At 48.3% G+C, this 20,739-nt stretch overlaps 1 long non-coding RNA gene across 1 annotated transcript; it reads left to right on the forward strand.

Annotated features, from left to right (window-relative positions):
- The first annotated feature begins 2,258 nt into the window (after positions 1-2,258).
- Positions 2,259-4,958, forward strand: LOC146782933 (uncharacterized). Its single transcript, XR_014972199.1, has 3 exons — positions 2,259-2,356; positions 3,227-3,313; positions 4,835-4,958. It is a non-coding gene; the product is annotated as an uncharacterized LOC146782933 (long non-coding RNA).
- The last annotated feature ends 15,781 nt before the right edge of the window (positions 4,959-20,739 follow it).

A 20,739-nucleotide genomic window follows, 5' to 3' on the forward strand; every position in this document is an offset into this window, starting at 1 on the left:
AACGATACATCAACCAACAGGTGTCCATCGGGAAATCTAGCGCGGCAATACCCTGGATCGATTTTGTAGACCCACAAACATGTGTGCAGGCCATTCACAGCCTATACATGCATGGAGAGTTAATCCTGTCAAGTGTAATGAATCTCTTTCCAGGGGGGTAATTACAATGTTAGGGGGTGTAAGGAAATGCATTTCTCAGTGGGAGTAAATGTTGTCCCTGTAGAGGTAAAAACTTAAAACCCAAATATTGCAAATCACTTTTTCTCTCATTCACCGTTGTGCACCGTGTACACATATACAGGTGGACATGCAGTATTCTGAGACACCTTTGTGAACCCCAGAAACATGAACCGCTTCAATGAAACATATGTTTGAACCCAGCTGTACATTTTTGAAACTTTGAGAATCGAGCCCTCCGTGATTAGTGGGTATGGAAGGTCTGGGCAACATTTGTGTTGTATGTTATTATAAAAATGGAGCCACTGACTTGCAGCGCTACATACGTAAGACCACAGTGAAGAGGTGAAGCGTGAAATGGGACTGCGTTGTACCAGCTCACCCTCCCGAATCAATGTGCAAAGAGCTCCCTGCACTTGGGTACTCATGCTACACAGCAACTACTGTAAGGACTTGGGGGGGCTGCAGCGGGTCTGTTATCCAGTCACTGACCCCTGCCCTATAAAGCTGATTCATCTTCATCCCGGTGTATCATCTACAAGTTCACCACAAATAACCCCCCCAGTGTACCTATCGGAGAAGATAGCCACCTTGAGGGACAACACCACACCAAGGAGAAAGACATTTCCAAACTTGAAAATGCGGGAAAAAGAGACCAGGAAAAAACGTTATCGATCTATGCACAAACCTGCAACAGATTACCTACCAGCATCCTAGCAGCCTATCTCTTCTTAGAACTTCCATTCGTTTCTCTCCCTTGAAGTTCAGGAATGAGGTGAAGGCTCGCCTCTGCATAGATCTATGTCCCCTCACCCCTAGTTACCCACCTTCTCTCTCCCTCACTGTCCTCCTTTTCAACAGTGCATCTTGGTTCTTGCCCTTCTGTTCAGCGCTCCGATGTTTCCCAGATGTTTGCACGGTATTGGTACCCACACACACATGCAAATTTATAACAGGGGATCATTTCAAAGAGGGAATAATGAATGGGAATGGCTAGTGACCTGTTTTGTCAGCCAGTCAGACATTGGAAGGGATTGCTCTAAAGAGAAGTCAGTGATTGTACAGGCATTTACACAAACCTTTCCTTTAACTCAAAATACATTTTTGTTTGCAAAGGGTAGGGATTACCACGTAACCCTGGGCGTAGTTCGCGTAGTCGCGCTTCGCGAAGCTTCGCGAAGCTTCGCGAAGATGTCATTGCACTACGCGACCTTCGCGAAGCTTCGCGAGCTTGCGTAGTTGCTTGTGGCAACCTGTTCGCGATGGCTTTTTCTTGTTCGCGAGCGCGGTAAGCATGTTCGGGGAACTGTTTGCATGCTCGGGGGATATATCTCGCGATCTTACCCATGCGGTCGCCAATGGGCGCGGCCATCTTGTTTTTCTATAGTCCCGCCCGCTCGCGATGCCTTATTTCCTGTTCCGGGTCGCGGATAGCGTGTTCGCGATGTGCATTGACGTGTTCGGGAGCGCATTTTACTTGTTCGCGATAAATTGTACATGTTCGCGAGAAATATCGCGCGAACTTACCCACGCGGTCGCGAATGGGCGCGGCCATCTTGATTTTCACTCTATGCCATGTTTCTGGGCCTACTTTTGTATCCTCCCTTTATCACAGCAATCCTTTGTCTTTAAAGCCTTTTTCCTGACTTTTTTTAGTTATTATCTATCTCTCTGTTTGCCTCAGTTTATGTTTTGCATTTTATTTCTACTTTTACTGTGTTTTTGTTACTTTTATAAAGTTCTTTCTATCTTCTTCCCCCTAACTTTTTTTCCCCTTCGGACTTTTCTTTTCCGCCTCCCACCCACCCCAGAACCATGGCCAAGGGCACACCAAGTCCCAAGGGCAAGGGACCTGCAGGCGCAGAGAAGCGCCGCCTGCCTTGCGGCAGAATGCATCCTGCAGGGGTGCAGGCCCGGCAACTGTTTGGGGAGGAGGAGGTGGCGGCTCTTGTTTTTTTCATCCAGCGCCTCCTCCCCTTGACCTTGGCAGCAGGCGGCAGGCCCGGCTCCGGGTACGCTACCCAGGAGCGGCACCGTCGGTGGGCGAAGGTGCGCCGGGCCGTGTTCCGGTGCACTGGGATCCGGCGCACCCACAACCAGCTAGCTCACCGGTGGTCCGACATCCTGGACCGGGAGCAGGACCTGTTGGACCTGCTAGGTGTCGAGGTCATCGGGCTTGGTGAGTAACTGATTGTGTATAATAAATTAGATGAACAACAAGATTACTGCTGCGTGCCAAGCGTTGCTGGTATTACATTCCAAAAAGCAAAATGTTCTTTGATTTAAGGACCCAGGTGCACGGTGGTACTCTTACTTGTTTGCAACGTAGTTTGCGCTAGCTTGTGCTGATGCTGATTATGTAAGAGTTTACTTTACAGAACTGAAGTTAGGTAATGCGATTTGCTAGAGAGACTCTAGTCCTTCCATTGTCCTACTGTGAAATAGTGGTGGATGGATATTGGATACTAGGTTTAGTTTGTTAGTAGTAGTTACTAATTGTTTTATGCGGTCTGCGTGACGCATCCTCTGTCACTGAGTGCTGCTTACCCCAGTCCTCAGTCGAACCTTTTGTACTTTGTTTAGTGAGTGGTAGGCTTAGCATGGTCAGTCAGTAGCAGAACTAGATCAGCATTATGCAACCAACCCACAATTTGTTGTATGTATGCACTAATGTATGCAACTATGCATGTGTCCTCCATCTCATCATCTATGCATTTGATGGCTGAAAAAAATTGAAGTGCAGACTTAGTGAACAATTGGCCCGTCTGGAATAGGTGGTGTAGGTCAGGTGGTACTTACTAGGCTTTGTTAGTATTTGGAATCAGAATGATCAAGGAACACTGGAGTGTTCATAAATAAGTAGACGATCCGTAAATGCACTAGGAAGCAGCCAGTAGTCGATCCATCTGATTAGATAGGTCAATTTTATTGCACTTGTTGTTTCCTAAAATGTTCTTTGACTTATTGTTTTTCCAAATGATTTATTATTTTTCTCACAGCACTCCTTAATGTTGGTCTCTTTCTTTATTATATTTTACATGATCATCAGCACCACCCAGGGGCAAGAAGACGGGGTCGGAGTCGGCGGGGGAACCCCAGGACCTCACCTCTACTGAGGCTCCTGCAGCTGGCCCCAGTAAGTCCTCCATTGGTTAGATTGACATTTATATTTCCCTAAATGTTATGTTACTGCATCTTTTTTTTCCCAAACTCTAAATTATGGTTCCACTTTCTGAATCTCTTTTTTACAAAAGCTTACTTCTTTGACCTTGACTATCTGTTTACTAATTCTGTTTATCCCTGCCTCGAAGTTGCTTCTAACTCCCTCTGCTATGACTCTCTGTGCTACTAATACTACTACTACTATTACTATTATTACTCTGTGTGTAGCGAAGCTTGCACAGTTGCCCACTCTTTAATAGAATGTTTTCTTTGCAACAATAAAACTCTGATTGACCAATAGCTCTAGCCACTGGGTCCTGTCCTTTGGGTTGTCCTCTTCAAGTCTTCTCAATGTTGAGGCTTTGACAATTACCACAAACAAAATGCCCAACCAGATATTTGACTAGTATTTTTGATCGGATAGTACATGATACTACTATTGTCTAGGATTCTGCAGAGCCACATACAGAACTATGCACAACAAAATAGGATGGTGCTGATGGGAGGTTGGATCTTACTGATCACACCTCAGTCCGAAGAACCCAGGATCCCCTAACAGACTAGCTATAGTGTCTAACATTAGGGTCCCACTCCCGACCCCCCCACGAAGACGATACACAATGTTGATGATGACGGAGACCGAGACAATCCAGAACATAATAACAAACACCATTTTGCTCACACACTTGTGTAAGTCCACTCCACCACACCAAATACCACAGAGTCTATGTGTAAGTTCAAAAGGTTTATTTGAAACAAGTATCAAACTCTGTACATCGTTAACATGAAATTTAATTTACGACAGCCATAGTCAATAAGCCAGCAAAAAGCCTAACATTAAAACAGTAAACATTTACAAGTGCATGATTGACAACAAGAACAAGAGCCAAGATCTTTATAATTCTGGAAGATCCCTCACCGTAGAACGTAGAAATACTGGTTACATCATCTTGCATCCACTATGCTCTGTAAATCTCTGGTTTGTAGAAGGGAATCTTCCGCCTATGATATATGAGAAAAACGCTGCGAGTTAGCCGTTAGATAGTATACTGGTGAATGATGCTAGCATTTTGCAGTCATGCCAAAAAGTGTAACATGTATGTGTGAATGCTAAGCAATATAAACTAAACAAAGTCAATATGTTGTTTTTTTTTCGACCTCTTCACTTGTATGCAACAGTCAAGCGGCCTTAAAGGCATCTACTGCACATGTCAATACGCTGGCAGGTATAATATGCACCAAAAGAGTAGTAGTCGACATGAGGAATCTAAAAGGGTTACTCATGGCTCAGGCTAACTTTCAAAAGAGTAGAGTAGGACTAGATGACCCTAGGAAGTGGAACCATATCCTACTAGTGTCTGTCTACTGACTGCACTTACTGTCTAGTGCTGATGTATGTTGCATCGCATTAACTTTTTGTTCAATGTTCCAAGTGAACACTTAAAATAGGGGGAGGTTTACAGGCATCTAAAAAAAATTTGATGCTTTTTTCTAGGCACACTACCATCCACCAGTGCCGTCGGGGCCAGCGATGCGGCCATTCCGGAGGGGGCAGGCGAACTGGCGGCACCTGCAGGAGACACAGGGCCCAGGGGGGATCCAGCAGCAGTGGCTGGCGGCGGTAAGTTATATTCATTACTTCTTGACATTACAGCTAGATGGAACTGTGTTCACTATTTCACTGTACTGTGCGACCTTATACAACGGTTGAAGAAGACACCCTTTACGTAGCATTACCAGCGTGAGTAGAGTAACCAATGGCCTCTTCTCTTTGACTCCAAAATCAGCTGTGAATGTTTTATGGAGAAGACAAACTCAGATCAGATGACCTTCATGGATGTGTTGAACATAGAGGGAAAGCACTAAGGGTGGAAGGACGGGCGAGATATGACTGACCGGCAGAGAAGGATATGTTGTTGGAAGCATGTATAGGAGTCTGATAGTAATAAGATCAGATGCATGGGTTGTTGAAGGATGGGTGGAAGGTGAAAGAATGCCTGCCTGGGTGGGCGACACAGTATGGGTGGATAGTACTAGATAGCAAGAGTCAGCGGTGTTTTTGGTTCAAACTCAAAGCCAAGGCAAGGAAGGAAGGAGCAGAAGCATGGGTGTTTGTTGGTGAAACCAACTAAGGTTTGTTAAGAGATATATACAAAAGGATAGACGTTTACTTTAATGGATGTATGCCTGGATGTACTATCACTGTAACGCCCTGAACGTCTCAGGATCGTTTAACAGACACGACAATGAGGACGCAACCACTTGTGAAGGGTTAGTTCTTTTAATGAAGGCAAATAAAATACAAAGAACAAACAAAAGTTATAGTCACTGGAATCCTCCAGGCTAAGTACGTTACCAGCCCACAGCACGGATGGTCCTAACCGTCCTCTGCATATACGCCGATCCCGGCGTATGCCAACAGAGGGCAGAAATGAAATGGCCGACAATGCCAATCGGTAGGCTGTGAGGGGCACGAAGAGTGTTGGGGAGAATCGAGGAGTCAGGGAAACACCCAGCCGGGGTCTCTACCTGAAGGGAGCAGCCGCTCAACCTCTTCCTCAGACTGCACCGGGACGCGGAGTCACCTCCTGGTGATGCGTCACCGATACCCCAATCACAAGCAAGAAGACTGAACCGAGAGCAGCCGCTCGATCGATCCTGTGGACTTCCGAGTCTGTAACGCGGCAAACACCTCCTGGTGTGCGTTACAGCTGGCAGTCCCTGTGTCTCTGGTCGGGCTGGGAGTTACGACTCCAACCAGCAAAAGCGCCACTGCACTTGGACTCAGCCGAGTCAAAAAGCGAAGCTCAATGGTTGACCGGTAGAGCTTCCGGGTCCTTCACAGGTGACGATGGGGCAAGACACGGCCCAGGGAGTAACGACTCGACCTACCTCCGTTCTTGCCTTACTGGAGCACCACTCCGGAACACTGCTCTTCACGAAGCAGGTACGTCGGTGTAAACAAAATATCCGACAGCCTTGTACCTCCCGGTTCCTCCCTTTATAGGGCGTGTTTTCCTTGAGTTATGTAACAGCTCTCCTGTTTACATAAGGGCGTGTTTCCCTTGAGTTATGTAACAGCTCTCCTGTTTACATAAGGGCGTGTTTCCCTTGAGTTATGTAACAGCTCTCCTGTTTACATAAGGGCGTGTTTCCCTTGAGTTATGTAACAGCTCTCCTGTTTACATAAGGGCGTGTTTCCCTTGTATGACAGGAATTCTTGACAGTACATCCTCCCTCTCAGCGGCTCCCCACGGGTCCAGCGCTGGCAGGAAAACGCCGATGGAACAAGGAGACCAAGCGCGGAGCATGAACCCCTTCAGCCGGTTCCCATGAATGCTCCTCCGGGCCATAGCCTTTCCACGCAACCAGGTACCACAGCTTCCCCCTGCGCCATTTGGACGCCCGTATGCCCGACACTTCATACTCCACCTCCGACTCCACGCATACCGGCCTAGGTGTCCCAGACGGCTTGGAGGGTGCTGGTTTGAGCAATGATACATGAAAGACAGGGTGTATCCGCAATGACTGGGGCAAGCACACCTTCACGTTCACGGGACCCATACACTTGGTAATTCGATAGGGGCCCATGTACTTGGGATGGAACACACTGTTCTTTCGAAACCTCATGTTTCTTGTGGATATCCAGACGTAGTCTCCAGTGCGGTACAGTGGCCCGGGCCTTCTCTTCCTATCTGCCGCAGCCTTGTATCTTCTCTTGGCCTCTATTAGGACAGCCCTTGAGCGCATCAACGTGTCTTTTATGTGTGCCACCCTGTCCGCTGTGGCGGGAATCCTGTCCTCTCTGAACGGATGTAGAAATGGCAAGAACCTGGGATGTTGGCCATAGTTGCTATAGAACGGAGATGACTGTGTGGAGCTGTGAGTGGCGTTGTTATAGGCTATCTCTGCAACCCATAGCAAGTCGACCCATTCTTCCCTGCCCTGGTCCACAAAACATCGCAGATACTGTTTGAGCGTTTGGTTCAGGCGCTCGGTTTGGCCGTCCGTTTGAGGGTGGTAGCTGGTGGACAGGGCGGTCTTAACATGCAGCGCAGTGCACCAAGTCTTCCAGAATTGCGCAGTAAACTGCGACCCCCGGTCCGACACGATCACCCCAGGTAATCCATGCAGTCGTACCACATTCTTTAGGAGTAGTGACGCCAATTCCCCGGCCGTAGGGACTCTCTTGCAGGGGATGAAGTGCCCCATTTTCGTCAAGTAATCCACCACCACCAGTATTGCCGTCATCCCCTGGTCTACCGGTAGGCCCACCACGAAGTCCAGTGATATGCTATCCCATGGTCTATCCGGGGTCGGAAGTGGATGTAAGAGCCCTTGGGTTCGGCCATGGTCGGCCTTCATGGTAGCACACGTAGGACACTCCTGTCCCCACCTCCTGACATCCACTCTCATGGTTGGCCACCAGAAATGCCGTCCCATGCTAGCCACCGTTTTTTCAAAGCCCAAATGACCTGCGCATGGAGAGTCATGGCACCAGATGAATGCTTGTTTCCTTAGCCTAGGCGTGGGTATCAATAGGCACCTGCCCTTCAGGGGTATCCCGTCCTTCAGCTGCCATTCTCTGTGACTGAGGAGCCACCTCCGCCATGCGAATGACCTGATCCCTCTCTTTATTCCCCTCAGGAAAGTATCCGGTTGGATAACCCCCAATACCATCCTCGGGGAAATGATGGAACGCTCGGTTGCAGGCAATGGTTCCTTAACTGCAGATTGACGGGACAGGGCGTCCGCCTTCCGGTTTTCCGTCCCCGGCCGATATGTGATGCGGAAGTTGAACCCCGCAAAGAAGATCATCCACCGCAGCTGCCTGGGAGAAAGGTGTCTAGTGGCCGTCATGAACTGTAGGTTCCGATGGTCCGTGTACACCGATACCACATGTCTTGCCCCCATCAACCAATGCCTCCATTCGGTGAAGGCGTCCTTGATTGCGAGAAGCTCCTTCTCCGCAATATGGTAGTTGCGTTCGGCGTCGTTGAGTTTGCGGGACATGTACGCAACGGGATGAAGCACCCCTGTGTCGTGGTTGCGTTGGGACAAGATAGCCCCCAGCGCCACATCCGACGCGTCCGCTTCCACCACGTAGGGGAGATCCGGATCGGGGTGAGCCAACACCGGCGCCTTACCAAAGGCGCTTTTCAGGGCCTCAAAGGCTTTGTTCGCTTCAGGGGACCAGACAAACTCCTTGGACTTCCTCAGTAGCTGTGTGATTGGGGCCACCACTCCTGAAAATCCATCTATAAACCGCCTGTAAAAGTTGGCGAAGCCAATGAAACTTTGGACGTCCTTCACGCTTTGGGGCACCGGCCATTCTTTCACCGCCTTGATCTTTCGTTCTGCCATCTCCTGTCCCTCTGGACTCAGCATCACTCCGAGGAATTCCACGGATGTGACGTGGAAGTCACACTTGCTGAGTTTACAAAACAGCATGTTTTCCCTCAGCTTTTGGAGCACAGCTTTGACGTGGTGTACGTGCTCCTCCACACTGGACGAATAGATGAGGATGTCGTCGATATATACGACCACGTAGATATCCAACTCCTCTCTGAATACCTCATTCAAAAAGTACTGAAAGGCTGCCGGGGCGTTGCACAGACCGAACGGCATGACGAGGTACTCAAAAAGGCCGAACCTGGTCTTAAAGGCGGTCTTCCACTCGTCTCCGTCCCTCATGCGCACCAGATGGTATGCCCCTTTCAAATCCAACTTGGTGTAGATACAAGCTTTCTTGACCTGTTCCAGAAGTACACTGATGAGAGGCAAGGGGTACCGATTTTTTATGGTTATCGCATTCAATGCCCTAAAGTCCACACAGGCTCTCAGCTCCCCATTAGCCTTCGGGATGAAGAAGAGTGGCGAGGCGGCCGGAGACTTGGACGGGCGGATGAATCCTAGCTTGAGGAGTTTATCCAGGTACCCCCGGAGATGCACGTTTTCAGGCTCCGTCAGGGCATACAGCCTGCCGCTGGGAACGCTGGCCCCTGGCACCAGGTCGATCTGGCAGTCAAACTGTCTATGTGGTGGTAGCACTTCCGCCTTCACCTCATCAAATACATCCTCAAAACTGTGATAAGCCTGGGGGAGAGCCACATCTTTTTCTGCCGCTGTAGCCACCGTCTGACTCCCGCTCTCATCTGCGTCAAGGGATTCCGTTCTTATTCCACAATGCAGGATGCAATACGTTGACGTCATTTCGATGCGATGTGTTGGCCAATCCACAAAGGGGTTGTGTTTCTGTAGCCACGGCAATCCCAATATGACGCCATATTGGGGCGCTCGGATGATGTTAAAATCGATTTGTTCCAAATGGTTCCTCCCATATCTCATCGGAATGACCCCCGTGTGCTGTCCGATGGGCCCCGTCACCAATCGCCTTCCGTCTACCGCATAGACGTCTTCGGGTACTGCTTTGGGAAGAAGCACTAGCCCTAGCCTGCATGCCTCGTTGTGGTCCATAAACATGCCAGTGGCCCCTGAATCCACCATGGCCACAACGGGTATCCACTGGTCATGCACTCCCACGTGCACCGTGATAAACAGGTGTTGTTGTCCCTTAGTGACCGAGTTGGAAAGTGAAGGGATGGATGAGTGACTCCGAGATGCCCCTTCTCTGGTCTTGGAGTCCTCTAGTTTTCCGCCGGTATGTCCACCACGGCTGTTACCGACCGGTTGGCCCGATAACGTGACGTCTTCGGTTTGGCAGGGCATTCACGTACGTAGTGGCCTTTTTTGCCACAATATAGGCACAATCCTTGTTTACGGCGTGACTCTTTCTCCGTGGCTGTGAGGCTCGCTCGTATTGCGCTGATGTCCATGGGTTCTCCCTTGGATGCGGTGGAAGTTTCAGGACTTCCCACCGTCACATAGGATGGAAGGGATTTTCCTTTTCTCCCATGATCCCCCTTTCTTTCACTTAGCCTATGTTCCAGCCGTAATACCAGGTTGATAAGGCCCTCACATGTCTTGGGTTGAGGGTCAATATGAGCCACGGCGTCCTTGAGCTCATCGCACAGCCCTTGATGGAAGAGCGCCGTCTGTTTAGCAACAGGCCACTTGGTTTCCGCAACCAGCCTTCGGAACGCGTTGAGATACTGCACCAGGTCGTTGGATCCCTGTCTCAACTCAAGCATTTCACGGTCCGCCGTGTATGAGTCAGCCCTTCTGTCGAATACCTTCAGGAATTCCTCGCGAAAAGCACCCCAATCACATAAGAGGGGGTCGTCCCTGCTCACCAGAGGTACGGCCCATTGTGCCGCGTTTCCAGCCAAATAGGATATAAGGAAAGCCACACGAGCCTGACTCGTGGGGAACGCCTTTGGTTTGCACGATAAATGTAGCGCCACTTGTGTGAGGAATACCTGCACTGTGTTAGGATCCCCACTGTACCTCTCTGGTGTTGCCAAGGGGATGGCTACCGGCATTTCCACTACTACCGCAGGGGTCTGGTTCGTGAGGGAGGTGCTGGGCGTGAGCGGGTCCAATTGGATAGCATCCAGTCTGGCTTTTACATCGGCTGTTTCTTGCCTAGAGGCAGCCACTTCAACTTGCATGGCCAATAAAGCAGCCAGCACATCATCAAGTGTTGCCATGTCTGTTATCGACCGGGAGACAGTTAGTGTTATTAAGGTCGGATATTTTGTAACGCCCTGAACGTCTCAGGATCGTTTAACAGACACGACAATGAGGACGCAACCACTTGTGAAGGGTTAGTTCTTTTAATGAAGGCAAATAAAATACAAAGAACAAACAAAAGTTATAGTCACTGGAATCCTCCAGGCTAAGTACGTTACCAGCCCACAGCACGGATGGTCCTAACCGTCCTCTGCATATACGCCGATCCCGGCGTATGCCAACAGAGGGCAGAAATGAAATGGCCGACAATGCCAATCGGTAGGCTGTGAGGGGCACGAAGAGTGTTGGGGAGAATCGAGGAGTCAGGGAAACACCCAGCCGGGGTCTCTACCTGAAGGGAGCAGCCGCTCAACCTCTTCCTCAGACTGCACCGGGACGCGGAGTCACCTCCTGGTGATGCGTCACCGATACCCCAATCACAAGCAAGAAGACTGAACCGAGAGCAGCCGCTCGATCGATCCTGTGGACTTCCGAGTCTGTAACGCGGCAAACACCTCCTGGTGTGCGTTACAGCTGGCAGTCCCTGTGTCTCTGGTCGGGCTGGGAGTTACGACTCCAACCAGCAAAAGCGCCACTGCACTTGGACTCAGCCGAGTCAAAAAGCGAAGCTCAATGGTTGACCGGTAGAGCTTCCGGGTCCTTCACAGGTGACGATGGGGCAAGACACGGCCCAGGGAGTAACGACTCGACCTACCTCCGTTCTTGCCTTACTGGAGCACCACTCCGGAACACTGCTCTTCACGAAGCAGGTACGTCGGTGTAAACACAATATCCGACAGCCTTGTACCTCCCGGTTCCTCCCTTTATAGGGCGTGTTTTCCTTGAGTTATGTAACAGCTCTCCTGTTTACATAAGGGCGTGTTTCCCTTGAGTTATGTATCAGCTCTCCTGTTTACATAAGGGCGTGTTTCCCTTGAGTTATGTAACAGCTCTCCTGTTTACATAAGGGCGTGTTTCCCTTGAGTTATGTAACAGCTCTCCTGTTTACATAAGGGCGTGTTTCCCTTGTATGACAGGAATTCTTGACAATCACCAAGAGACAGTATAGGTGGAAAGTGTCACTGGAGATTCTTACTTTGAAGAAAATGTAACAGAAACTGTGCGACAGTAGCAAAGCCTAGAGGAATCAAGGTAGTATTATGAGCATACAGTACACTTGCAGTAGTTTGCAAGCACGTCATATATTATCAAGCGGAAACCCCTTCCTCCCACTCTGGGGACCACTCCCTACCTATTATTATTAATGTATTTTCGATTGGGGCAGCCAGCCTGCAAAGGGTGGCCTATCTGTTGTTTAATGTTTATGTATATTGGTTACACAAGCAATGAAAGCAAAGTACCCTCTGCAGTAGCGGTTGGTGGTGGGATTATTGGCGGGCGGCGACATGGGGAGGGGACGGGTGGGTGGCACTGGCGAGTAAACTGTGTATTACTGTTACGGCCAAATACAGGTAATCAACATAAAAATAAATAAAACTATTTTCAAGGTGCGCACTGCACCGCCGAATGCGATGCAGTGTGTGCTACTGTGTGCAGCAATGTTTTTTTTTTAATGTATTCTTTAATTACCTGTGAATGTCCTTAATCCATCGTTTACTATCCCCACCCTGCACCTTCCCACGTCACCGACCGGCAGCACTCCCACCACCGACCGCTACCGACCTGATGTCGTATATCGTATTAGCACCAGCAGCATCTATAATATGAATATAAGCAATGATCGTTGGATCCGATAAATAAATAATCAGCCTTTTTGTAGTACCCATGGCAGGGTGTAAGTGAAATTGTGCATGCCATTTGCCCTCATGTAACAGAGTATGACCAGTGCCAACGGCCGTAAGGCGTCAGACAAAAAGATGAGCTTCCCCACCTGCAGACAGTAGTAGTAAATAAAAGTAACGTGAGTCTGCATCATCATGTGGCTCATATCTGTTTCTCTTGGGTGCAAGCTTAGCTGATGGACCTGGCATGCCGCCTACAACAAGGTTATGTAATTGGGCTAAACTACAGATAAGAACAGCACGACTGGTGTACCGCAGTACATACATAGTACGATTATATTTATAAATAATGTCTGAAACGGTCACAAATGTTAGAGTCCAAGGAAGTAGGATTAGAGATACTTACCCCAGCACCAAATCCCAAATGTTATGAACTGTGCTTGCTAGTGATACTGTGACACTATGTGTTGAATGATTTTAGTGTTCCTGTTTTGCTAAGAGTATTGGCTCCAACATGTTCTTTTTCTTTTTTGATATAGATGATACTCCTTCCAATAAACCATCAAGGAAGGAGTTGGCCGCTAGGGCCCGGCGCCGGAAACTGGAGGCCATCTGCGAGCATTATCGCCGGCTGGTGGCTCAGGAGGAGGAGGAGGAGGAGGCGGCTGAAGCTGCAGCCTCCTCCAATGCCCCGGGCCCCAGTCAGGCCCGGCCTCCACTTTCACGGCACCGTGGTCCAGCATTCGCCCGCCGCCGCGCCTCGATTTCCAGCACTGCTGCCCCCCACCCTGGAAGCAACTTTAGGGCATTTCGCCGCCAGCTGCTCCGCCGGATGGCCCGCTGGGAGGAGAACATGGAGGAGCGGGTCAAGATCCTGGTGGACAAACACCTTAAGGCCCGCCGACAATAGAGGACCTCGTCGTTTGCCCCTTTTTTAATTCCTTTTGTTGGTGGGTGGGTTTGTGGGCGTTGGGGATTTCAACGGACATTGGGACTTTGGACTTTCGTTTCGTTGGGGTTAGGGAGGGGGGTGGGTTAGGTCAGAGCGGGATAGTTTATTTTTGTTAGGGGATATTAAAAATATACTTACTATTTATTTATATGATGTTAATGTTTTTTGTGGTGGGTTACAGTTTTCCGAATTCAATGTAAGTTACATGGTTGTTTACTTTGTTTCCGTGCTGCTGCATGCCCACAGCCAGTGTTTGATTTAAAAGATCTGCCGATTTTGTAACACACAAACCGATAGATGCAGTACCCCTCACTGAGTTATTTTTAATTGTCATAGTACTGTCAGTCTCTCCTCCTAGTCCATACCTCCCACCAAACTTATCTTACCTGTGATTGATGATGAAGTTCGGCACACTGATGGCTGCATGGTTGTTTTCCCAATTTGACGGAGTAGATGCCATTATAGTGGTGGTAGTAGTAGACACTGGCAATAGCGTTTGAAAAAAGAAAGAGAAAGTCACTTGACTGAGACTCAGGGAGGAGGAGTGGAACAGAACACAAAGTAAACTACAGCATGGGTGGTCAAGCAGAAGAAGATCCTTGCCCTGCCTTAGTTGAAATTCAATTAGTGTTGCTTTCACCACATCTGCCCCAGCAAGCGTGTGATCAATTGGTGTACATAGTCATCACATCACACCTCAATATAAATCACACAGCCCGGGGGAAGAGGGTTAGGGATTGATGATTGGATGGGAAGTGGGGTTTTGGGAAAGGTTTGAGAAAGAAAAACAGACAATATGCATGGACACAACAAAAGTAAAACACAATCTTGTAAGACGACCATGATCCATTATCAAAGAAATCAAAGTATGAAGTGAGAGAAAGCAAATGCATGCATGCTGAGGAGGATAACTTGATGGTTAATGAGATAATGAGTTGTACTATAACTACTATGACCCAATGAGACAGTACAGTCAGGGACGAAATTGAAATTTGCCTTGCCTGTCTGACGCCCTCAGAGCTCAGACCGAACCCAATTACATGCTCTACCGGGCTTACTTTCATTTTTCAAGCTAGCTAAGGAAACTAAAAAAAAGTTGGATCAATTAACAAACAAACCACAACACACAGTCGTAATGATTAAAGAGAAAAAAGCAAGCAAATAAATGTAAAGACGAATGATGATACTAAAGTTACTGTATTATCCTGGTCCAAATGAGGAGTTGCATCATTCTCGTCATTCTTCTTGGTCCTCCCTTCCATGGACACTCCGCACATCAATCTTGGGTATCACTGCCTGCCTGATGCGTATTGGTAAGGTACGTGTGAGTCGTTTCTCCCACTGTAGCACAGGGTAAAGGGCCGGCCGGCCTGTAAGTGTAGATGGAAAAACAAACGGGGTATTGAAAAATTACAGCCTTTACAATAATAAACTCAATTACAGTGGAGTGCAAGACAACACTCTGGAGAGAACACTTTCAGACTGAGGCAGCTTGGATAGGCTACATAGTGTGTCTACTCTACAGCAAGCATTAAGGTACAACAACAACGGGACAGGATTCAGGAGCCAGCACAGCCACAGAACAGGAGAACCGCGGCACAGGCCAGGCACCCTACCCCTTACTTACATTTTGACCGAGCCAGAGAAATGTCAAATGCACTGCAGCAACCTAGAATTTTCCCAATGAAGTGACTAAATCAATGCGCCACTGTCCGTCATACCACTACACTCTACTCCAGTCCACACCACTACACGGACATCTAGCCTAGGTCTGCTGTGGTTCTTGTTCAAACTTTTTACCTTTTATGTCAGCCCATGAAACGCCGTTATTCCATAAATTTTTTCCAATCCAACTGACTGTGTGCAAAGATAGTATGCTCAGCATCCTCAATGATGGTGACCATGTGGTACGTATTCTCCAACACCAACTCAGTCTGTAGTGACTGATTAAGTTTATAATATATTCCATATTACCAAATTGCAACGGATATTGGCCGGCACCTGCAGTGGTAGGAGTACAATGTGGTCATTATTAAACAACAAGGAAACATTAACTGTCACCACACCTGAGTCACTTGTACTTTGTCGATAAACTAGTATAGTTCTACTTCATGGCATGCACAATTCTTCGTAGTCAGCCAGCATCCAATGCAATGCATGCCACCATTATTCACAATAATCACTCATTACCTGTCTTGGTGTTCTCTTTGGCTGTCTGATCTGATGCCTGCCTAGCCTTCTGCCAGTCAGTTATGAGTTTCTTTCGGATTGGAAACAAAATGGAATATAGGTGGAGTCACGTTTCACTTCTTATGGAGGGACTGTTAGAGGCAACATGTATTGTACTATTCTCCATCTCCATCCAATGTCTGACTTGCTTGAAATGTACTTAGGGAGAGTAAGGAACATGGAGCAGGACCCTGAGGAGTGGAGTGGACAGTTATGCACAGACGTGCAACTCCAATAGGGAAATAAAAAAAGGAGACTGTTGATGGCTTTGTTGTGAATGTAGATTTTGAACCAGAAAAACAGATACACACAGTCACACACAAATAAAGGAAGGGAGAACAATTTGAAAGCCTAGTTGTCAGGGAAGAGGAGCTCGTCCTCAAACTCTGGTGGTTCGGACAGCAGTACGTCTAACAATCCACTACTTATGTCATCAAAGTCACTCTCCTCTTCCTCCTGTGATTCACGTATTTTGTACTCCGGTGGTATAAAGTGTTGATTCATTTTGATCATGGTTAACCTCTCAACACTTTTGGGCGAGAGACTGGTCCTTTTGACAGTAACAATGGCACCAGCAGCACTGAAAACACGCTCTGAAGAGACACTTGCAACAGGGCAAGCCACATACTTTATCGCCAGCCTGCTGAGCACTGGCCATTGGCTTCTTTTCCCATACCAATACACCAATGGGCTTTGCTCCATGTAGACCTCTGTTGTGTCATCTAGATAGGCCTGAACCATCCGCTCAATGTTCAGGGGTGCTCCGATTTCCTGGGCCTCTTTTGCCTTTGCATTAGGCCTGGGCGAAGCACTACGCTACGCTCGCGTAGTTTGCGAAGTTCGCGCTACTTCGCACTACGCGAACTGCACGTAGCACAGTGCGAACACGCGTAGCATAGTGTTGCGTAGTGCTGCGGTCATTTTTTGCTTGCTCGCGGTCCTCAACGTCAAGTTGGCGACCGCGAGCAAGCAAAATGACATCCTGGCGAGACTTTTTCCTTGTTCGCGATCGCGAGCATGGAAAATAAACCTCCCGGCGAGATTCCCAACGCGAGAAGGTCAGGTTTCTCATTGCGAGGGGTCGCGTATGCTCGCGACCGCTCGCGATGAGAAACTACCAGTTCGCGTTGAGAAAGCTGCAGCTCGAGGAAAAATCTACTCGAGCAGCAGAAAACTACAGCTCGCACTGTGCAAGATGCCATTTTCAATGATTGCACAGTGCCGGTTGCTTGTCCGCACTGTGCAATCATTGAAAACAACATCTTGCACAGTGCGAACATGTTACTTCGCAGTTCGCGAAGTGCTACGCGCAGCTCGCGTAGTGCGAACTTCACTTTGCGTAGCTTCGCGAAGTGCTACTTCGCGAACTACGCCCACCCTTACTTTGCATCAGTCATTGATGTGCAATACCCTTTCCGTAGAAACCAATCACCTGCCGTTTTTGTAAATGTGCCTGATGATCCTGTTGGTGCTGTTGATGTTATTGCTGCTGGCAGTGTTGACTGCTGGGAGGCAAACGCACTGCTCTTGGCTTCTGAAGTAGAACTTCGTTCTGGGTGCCCTGCAGTACTTTTTCTGCCCTGGAGGGGCGGGCCTTTAATGAAGATCCTTTCGTTTTCAAACTCAGTGGCTTCCTCAGCTATCAAAGTTTTGTACTGGGCAACATTCACTTCTGAAAAAGGAATGACTTCATTACTGCGCAGCAATAATTTGTAACGTGGATCCAAAATTGAGGCAGTAATGTAATGTGGATCTGACAGAATGTTATTTTGAATCCTTGTATTGTGAGATAAGCGAGCGGATAAGGTGTCTGCCAAAGAATGTGCTTCTACTTTGTCATCCATATCTGCGTACATTTCTGCCACCTCCTTCAGCTGTTGCTCTAGCATGTACAACAATGGGATAGCTTGGCCCATAGTACAGTCCTCCCGGCTCACTTCACGGGTGAAGACCTCAAAAGGAAGTAGCATCTCTGTCAGGCTTTTGACAAGGTCCCATTGGGTCATCTCAACTCTCATGCCTTTCACTGTAGGATCCCCTGACCGTTTCATGACATAAGCATTAAGTGGTATGTACTGCTCAAACAGACTCTCAAGCATGTAATACGTTGAGTTCCAACGTGTTGGCACCTCTTGGATGAGTGCTTTGACTGGCATTTTATGCTCACGTTGAATCACCCTCCGCTCCTTCCGGGCTTTAAAAGAATGGTTGAAATGTGTGCATATTCTTCTGCAGGTGGTCAGTAAGCTGCTGACTTTGCTTTCATTTTTCAGAAAGTCTTGCACAACAATGTTAATGCAGTGTGCCAAACATGGCACCCTGAAATACCCACCATCTTTCATGGCCCGAACTACATTACTGCCATTGTCCGTGGCAACAAAACCAATGGTAAGACCTCTTGGTCGCAGCCACTCAAACACCTTGCTGTTAAACTCATCCAAAATGTTAGCAGCAGTATGAGATTTCTCCATTGCAAACATGGCTACAGTTGCATGTTTGCGAGTGTCTTTAAAAATCTCAGCGGTGTCAACAACGCCGTCAGATATCTTATCTTTAACACCCGAAAAAGAGACCCAGTGTGCAGTGATGCACATGTAATCAGTGGCTTGGCAACTGGTCCACATGTCTGTTGTCAGGTGTATACTCTGAACAGCACTCTGTTTTAAGGCTTTTCCAAGCAATTCCCGCACTTCGTGAGGTAGTGCTGGAACAGCAACTCTTGCGAAATAGTAGCGGCTGGGAACTTTCCATTTTGGGCAGATGGTGGTCACAAACTCAAGAAAACCCACCCCTTCAACAAAAGAAAAAGGGAGAAGGTCCAGTGCTAACATTTTTGCCAGCTTAGCATTGTACAAACGTGCTATTGGGTGATTGCGTTCGTACTGCCCCTCCGGCCTACTAAACATGCTAAGAATGGTAGGCTGCATGGTATTCCTTCCTGTGGTCGACGTCGCACTTTTTGGCCCAGCAGTACTCCTTGGTGTCTCAGGCTGGCTCTTACTCTTGTGCCAATGAGATGTGGCTGAGGATGTGGGCGTTACCACTGCAGTGCTGGGGACAGGGCTACTTTGTGTACCACTAGCACAGAGAATGTCTCCCTCTTCTTCCTGTTCCACCGTGAGCGGACTTTCTACTCGTTTATGCCCAACAGCAATGGTTCCAGTTTTGATGAGCCTAAGGTGCTCCTCCCACTGGATTGCGTGGTGTTTTTTCAGATGGGTCATTTGGCCTCCGGTACCATAGTTTGTACCAAGCTTTCCACGGCTAACAGAGGAATGACAAACGGAGCATACAGCAATGTTCTCCTCCTTTGGGCTAACCGTAAAGTAGTCCCACCCTGGGGAGCTTAACTTTTGTCTCCTGCTGGAGGTGCCACTCCCACTTCCAATGCCGGATGAACTGGAGGGTGTGTGTTGAATTTGACTCTGTGCAGGACCACTACCTACTTCAGCTGAGGTGGTGCTTGTGCTGGATGTAGGACGCTGCCGGCCCTTTGCTAATGTAAATATGGAAGCTGGAGGTCGTGTTGGTGTTACCTGTGTTGGAGGTATGCGTGCTACATCCCTCGCATCCATTTTGGATAATGTAAAAATGTTGCTCTCCATCTCCTCAGGCCCGGGAGTGATGTTTGTGATGACTGGCTCATCATCATCATCATCATCAACCTGCTCTTCTACATCAACATCCATAAGTGTAAGGCTTTCTGGAACCTTCCTTTTGCCATGCCTGCTCTTGTGATGTGTTTCCCTCTCAGACTCAGTTTGTGGCTTCCAAGTGACATCTAGATCATCAGAAGGGGGGCTTGGTGAAGAACTTGATGTACTAACCCTCCTTTTCCTTGCTGGGGATTTAAAAGCCAATGCAACTCCTAAAGGAGTGGCTTCCTCTTCTTCCTCTGCATGAGGCTCAATTTCCTGAACTGCCCCTACTTCAGGAGGAACAGCTACTATTGCGGGCGGTAGCTGCGGCTGTTGACCACTTATCTGCTGTGTTGATGATGTTCCCTCCTGCGTTGATTGTGTACTACTTTGAGATAGCGATAAGTTTAGTTCAGGCTCAGCATCACTGCTTTCTACCATAAGGCTGGCTACCTCTTCCACACTCATCTGCTTGGGCATGGGTTGGTGGGTTGGGCCCACTGATGTGGAGGTGCTGCCCCCAGCTTGCCCCCCCCGACACCGCTGCTGCAGGCCTCATTTTTGGTGAACCAAAAAAGGTTTTGGGAGGCACACCAGACTTAAGTGACACTTCCTTCTTCTTCTGTTCCTTCTTCTCCATGGCAACTTTCTTGGTACCGGAGGACCTGCTACCTGCTTTCTTTGGGGGCATCTTCAACAGATGTCAAAACAGCACTCAGTTGCACAAGTTGCAGAGATGCCTGGTCAGGTCACTGACACGTCACGTTGTGTACACTACAGCAGCAGGACGTCGGTCTGGCACCACAACAGTGGATGATGATGACACACCTCTGTCTTTTGTGCACCTAAAAGCAAAAAAGCCAGAAGAACATCAGTCAAAAGATCCATAATATAATATATAACTTATTAGTGTCTCGTGGGTGGTCATCACAATTATTAAATTTCATGAAGTCAGTGAACAACATCAACAGTATAGCCAGCCATTAAGAGACTGACAAGGCCAGGGATCCTGTTGTATTTGTACTGTGTAGTGTACACTAAGGAAGAAGAATAGCAAGGAAAAAAAACCCGCCGTGATGATTGCTGAGTTGTACCCCTGGGCCTACTGTACGACTAGGCCACATGTTTGGACGCCTATGGCAAAGGCCCAATGCATGCCTTCCTAAAATAGCCGCCACACACATGCCCAGCCCACCCACCACAATAA

This window comes from Triturus cristatus, chromosome 12 (genome assembly GCF_964204655.1).
Source record: "Triturus cristatus chromosome 12, aTriCri1.1, whole genome shotgun sequence".
In the NCBI taxonomy this organism is placed as follows: Eukaryota; Metazoa; Chordata; class Amphibia; order Caudata; family Salamandridae; genus Triturus; species Triturus cristatus.